This window comes from Geospiza fortis, unplaced genomic scaffold (genome assembly GCF_000277835.1).
Source record: "Geospiza fortis unplaced genomic scaffold, GeoFor_1.0 scaffold282, whole genome shotgun sequence".
Lineage (NCBI taxonomy): Eukaryota > Metazoa > Chordata > Aves > Passeriformes > Thraupidae > Geospiza > Geospiza fortis.
The window spans coordinates 1,566,174-1,572,173 of record NW_005054424.1 but is presented as its reverse complement, the minus strand read 5'-3'; positions in this window follow the sequence as shown (position 1 = coordinate 1,572,173).

Genomic DNA, 6,000 nt, shown 5'->3' with positions numbered 1-6,000 from the left:
TGAAGCTCTGTCCCTGGAGGTAAAAGCTGTCTGAAATGTCCCAGTGTGGGCAGAGCAAACAGAGCCATTCTAACGAGTGAGGAAAGGTTAGGCTCAGGGATGAGTATGAGTGAAAAATATTTGGCTAGACTCCTGGTACAAACTCCCACGCAATGCTTTGAAAATCTACCCCTCTGTGTCCTTAGCATTGGTTTTCAAAGTACAGCAGCCTAGAGACAGATGTGCCATTATTGTTTATGGTTCAAAGGCAGAGAACTCGTTTGGTGGGGAAATAAAATCCATACTAATAGAGCAAGTACCAAAAAATGTTCTAAGAGGGGATAAGCATGTTCTAAGGTGTTTTAACAAACTTCTGGCTCCTAGCCCAGAACTCAGTTGGAACAGTTGTATTCATCTCCAGGCCACCACTCTTTGAACTTACGGAAACCTATGGTTATATTTAGCTAGTTAAAAGATATATGGCCAGCTCATTGTAACCCTTTTGTCAATGTCTCCCCATTACAACTTTTAATTTTATTGCTTTTTAACCACAGTTGCTTAATTCATGGGTTCAGCTCAGAGGGACGGAAGGCAGTTGATGGATTGTGTGACAATGGCACTCCTGGCTACTGTTAGGATACTCATCATCTTAGGAGGAAAGCCAGTTTGCACCACTCTGCTCAATGGCTGATCCCAAAGTGACATGTGCTCTGAACCAGCCCTCCCTGTGCTTATTAGATCTGCTATTAATAGATCTGCTGTTAACAAGACAGTTTGCAGACAGAACATCCCCTTAGATAGGCAGTGTACACTAGGCATCACTAAAGAAACAATAGCAGCAAAAAAGGAACTTTTCCAGCAGCCCAAACCTAAAACTTTTCAGTTATAATGAGTTTCATACTCTTTTGGTTATATGGGGATCAATCAGGAGTACGTCAAATCTTAATGAAGAGAGACTAAAGCAGAGTATTCAGAATGTTCATAGAGCTGAAATTGCCTTCCTGATTGTAAAGATCACATCTACAGATAATGTGCCAAAAGGTCAAGCAATTAAAACCACTGAAGCTCCAGCCTACTAATAGGTCTGGTAAAAAGAAAAGTTTCAGTAAGTGAGAAGCTGTAAAATTATCATAGCTGCTCTGCAGGGTTGGGCTGCTCAGCCCAGGTTTCCAGCAACCCTAAAATAGCCCTACAGATAATGGGTAAATGTGAGGGATTAGAGGGTAAGCGGCAACTTTTCTCAGTTTAGCCTCCAGTTTCCAATGCCAGCCCTGAACAGGTGATTCCAGCCAGGCCACTTGTGTTCTGCAGCCACCAACAGGGACTGGAATGGCACCAGGAAGGATGAAATGAAGATGTGAGGTTGAACACACCCCAGAATCAAGTGGCCTGATTATTTCCACTCTCCCTATTTTGAGTGCAAAATGTTGGCAGTGCTGTACCAGACACGGGGTCAGCAAGTGCACAGGATCAGTGTGTCAGGATCCATCCTTCCTTCCTTCCTTCCTTCCTTCCTTCCTTCCTTCCTTCCTTCCTTCCTTCCTTCCTTCCTTCCTTCCTTCCTTCCTTCCCTCTCATCTCCCTCCTGCTGACTCCTGCCATAGAGCCAGGACCAACATCCATGCATCCATCCAAGTGATGAGATGGATGGGTTCCCTAAAATCAGTTGGGGAAGCAGGGCAATTTTCAACCCTCATTGGGGTTCGCATGAGTATGGGCACAAAGGAGGCAGCAGGAAATCATATCTGGAGAAAGAAAAAGACAAAACTGCACCTTTCAGCAGCTGCTTGCACAGAGTTTTACTTGAAGGAGTCATGAAACTGCAGCTTGTCTTCAACAGACCTACAGGGTCCAGAGGCAGGAGTTTGGTCTAGAGGGAACTTGTGCTGAAATTTTCTCTGTAACACTGCTCAATGAGGACAAGCAACCACACATTGTCTGCCTTGAGAGCTGGCCCCTCAAAGCACTCAGAAAATGGTCATAAATAGGAGCTGGAAGCAGTACTTCAGTTCAGTGCCTGAGTAGCAAAGCAGTTGGGCATGTGAGGGCTGTGTCTGAGTGCAAGCTTCATGATAAACTTCACATTCCCTCATTTCACTCAAAACCAAGGGGGCCATCAGCTGTGGGTTCACTGCAGCTGCAGCTGGATATGAGGGATCCTGAAGTATGACTTCCTTGAGGAAGCTTGGAGCATCTATATTTTTTCTTCAGACTCTGGAGAAAGCTAGTGAGATGTGTGAACAACCTCACCTCAGGGGGGAATTCATACTAAAGAATACAGCAACATAAAATCATTTTGGAATGATGTCAATATATTTACTGCTTTCTGTTATCATATGTCCAGTAAGTTAACACAAAGCTTTCCAATAACTGCTTGGAAATACTTTTGAGAATTTATTAAATGCTTGCTCACTATCAGTTGTCTGCTACTCTCTCTAAAGCAGGTTATTAGCAGCTGTAACAGGGATTTTACACACAACAACCTTGAGATTGAACCCCATGCACAACCCACAGTTCAGACTGCGCTCATCAGAAAGACAGTGCAGGGAAAAGTGGACAGTGAGAGTACTGTAAATATTTTGTGTCTCTCATACCCTCTGACTGTTGTTCACACGTACAAAAAATTATATTCCAAAACTCATGACTATTAATTAGTCTTTTCCTGCAATGCAATACAGCCTTGTATGGCCCATCCACACCTGTGACTGGCAGGCAGCTGAAACCTGTCCTTTGAACCTCAAATGTTTTTCTGTAATTCTTCTCCCATCCCTGTTCCCTTCTTGCTTCTCCAGTCCCAGCTCATCTTCCTGACCTCCCCTCTAAATGCTGAGACAAGGACAAAGCCTGGTACAACAGCCAACACCATGTTACAAGTTATCTCAATTTCAGCTTTTCTTTAGGTTATCATTAGAGAAAGCAAGAATTTTAAAAAGTTAACAGTATAACTTTATAACTGTCTACTTACATGTTAATGTATCAGCTAGGAAACACATAAATATTTTAGTCCCTGTCTCACCCTGAAAACCTGTATTATTTTCAGAAGCTGTCAGCACTGTGCAATCACATTGGAAGACAGCCAGAATCTCCACATTCAGAGGTATGCAGTAAAAATATGCACTTCCTAGAAAACTTTCCTTTTCTGGTGGATTCTTTGAAATATTTCCATAAAGAGGTACCACATAATCTGAATGGGAGCAATGTTTCCCTCCTCACACATCAGGCTGACACATACAAATAGTTCAGTTCCTCCTCTTCTTTACCCTCAGCATGAGGGTAGTTACCAAATCTCTTCCTCCCCAGATATCCTGGAAAATACAAAGGGATATGAAGATCTGTGCAGTTCTATTTAAAAACAGAATATTCCTATGTTTTAAGCTTCCATTTAACTATCTGAGACAACAAATGCAGAATGGTTATCTTCTCCACTGTCATTCAGAATAAATCTGGCTATTTAACAACAGGTCCCTAATGGGGAGCTGTGATAGAATAGGTATTCAGAGTATATTGGAGAAATCACATCAGCATCTTGTGGTGAGGAAAAACCTTTGGTCTCACCTGAATTATGCACAGATCTATGAAAGCAGAAACTGCTCCATGATTTTGTAGCCTAAAAGCAATTTTAAAAATACGTAACAAAGGGCTGTAACAACTCTATCCAAGTTAAACCAATGAAATTTGCTGCTACCACACACTGCTGAGCCCTAGGGAAAGCACCTCAAGAACCTGGGATTTGAGTTTGAGACAATGAAAAAGAGGTTTATTCATCAGAAGTCTGGAAGCACAGGGTGGGATTCAGCTGCCTGAACATTTGTGTCTAGTGCCATTTTTGATGCCTTAGGGTGTCACATCTGGCCCCCAGCTGGTGCTCAAGAAGGGAGCAGGTCTTTCACAGATCAAGTGTCTGCTCTGCCATTCCTGTGTGGATGTCTCAGGTGGCCTCAGGCACTGAAGGTGATGCTCTGTGCTTATATTTTGGCTCCTGAATTGCTCCCGTGCTGCCTATAAGCAATTTCCGGTTCTCTGTTTTAAGTGTCTTCCCTTTTTGTTATTATTTTCTCCAGCCTGCATTAAATCATGGAGATTAATTCTCTCACTCTGAGCACCTTTTCTTCCATGTGGGCTGCCCAGTCTACCTCAGGGCATAGGGCTGGCAGGAGAGATGCTCTGCCCCTTTCTGAGCCCGGGAGGAGCTGAGCCCAGCTGAGCCCTTGGGCTTTGGTGGGAGCTGAGGCAGCTCAGTTCATTCCTGCAGCCCACTGCCTGCTCCAGACAGATGCAGGGGAATAATTCCCATGTGAGTGACACACAGGCAGCACAGGACAACTCAGCACTCAATGCCATAGGTCTGTGGCAAGGGACAAGATTTTCTTTCCATCTGTGCCAGCTGCAGTTTGGGGATCTGCCAATGACTTTCCATTTGTAAAAGATGTTCCTTTCTCACCTTTGTTATCAGACAGACCCTCAGGTCTTTGAAAGGAAAGTGATGATGACCAACCCTCTGAAGGCATTTCAGCCATCATCTCCATCTCCTGAAAATCTTACTTTCAGCTACAGATACACACTGTGGTGACATGGCCACTACAGCAACATGGGCACATGGGTGTCCCTTGTGCTCCCAGAAAGGTCAGCTGCACCTTTTGCAACAGAGAATTGGGTAAGCTGGGAGCACACAGGACAGTAAAAGGTATTGGGAAGATCTTCGCTACTTCATTGAGCCTATTTACATAGCAGGAATTGTTCTTCAATGGGGACTTTATTACATTAGAATACAGTAAGTTTTCGTGTCTGTAAAGCAGATATAAGAGTAGTGAGGGTGTTGGTTGTTATGTAATAAGTCTTATGAGGAGCAGCTGAGGGAGCTGGGAGTGTTCAACCTGGAGAAGAGGAGGCTTGGGGAGGATGTTATCACTCTTTGCAATTACCTGAAAGGAGGCTGTAGCAAGATGGGGATTGGTTTCCTCTTCTAAGTGACAAGGACAAGAGGAAATGACTTCAAGTTGCACTAGAGGAGGTTTAGATTGGATATTAGGAAGTATTTCTCCACTTAAAGGTTGGTCAGGCATGGGAACAAGTTGTCCAGGGCAGTGGTGGAGTCACCACCCCTGGAGGTGTTTAAAAGATGTGCAGATGTGGCACCAAGGGACATGGTTTGGAGGTGGACTTGGCAGTGCTGGGTGAGTAGTTGGACTCAATGATCTTAGATGACATTTCCATTCTATGATTCTACAACCCTGAGTAGTTTGTCATAGGCTATTGTCACTACAGCTACAGGATAGTGAGTGCCTACTGTGATCTGTTAATCACAGAAAGACTCACATCAGTTTCTGCTGCAAATAGCACATCTTCAAAAGCCAATCCCAACACATCAGTGAGGAAATCTTTGTAAGCTGTTTCAGTACAATGCCATGAGAACAGCTTTGTAACACCACCTACAAGTGCCACTGAAGGATCCTGATGTATTAATTTGCCAAGACTTGAAGCAGAGAAGTGTCCACAGGTGCTTATTTTGCCTTTTTGTACTTCATCAGTGTCGCACAACTGTTGGCTCAGTCAGCAAATGTGTCAGGTCTTGGAATAACATCTACTTGTGTAGCTTAGGTATCCTGCCCAAAGGTAAGTGTTTTAAAGAGTAAAATCATAAAGTACTATGAACATAAAGCCTGTGATAGCAAAGGTGACTCCTCAGCATTATGCACCACAGCAACATATTTTACCAAGGGCAGGAAAAGTCAGCTTTATCATCACCAGTGTCATCACTCTTAAATATTGCATCCTAGGCAGTTCCATTTTGAATTTAGACAGATGCTTTCCCAGGCTCTAATTTTCGCTCTTTTAATCTCTGGTAAAAACAGGGTTCTCAGGTAACAGTGAGTTTCTCTCATATGGCACAGAGCTGTGCAAAAAGCACACAATACTCCCCAGCCATGCCCTGGGCACTTTGCAATGGAAGCATGAGCACAGGGACAGCTCGCAGGAAGGTGGGAAACCTGGAGAAAGCCAAGCAGAGGGCTGACAACATGG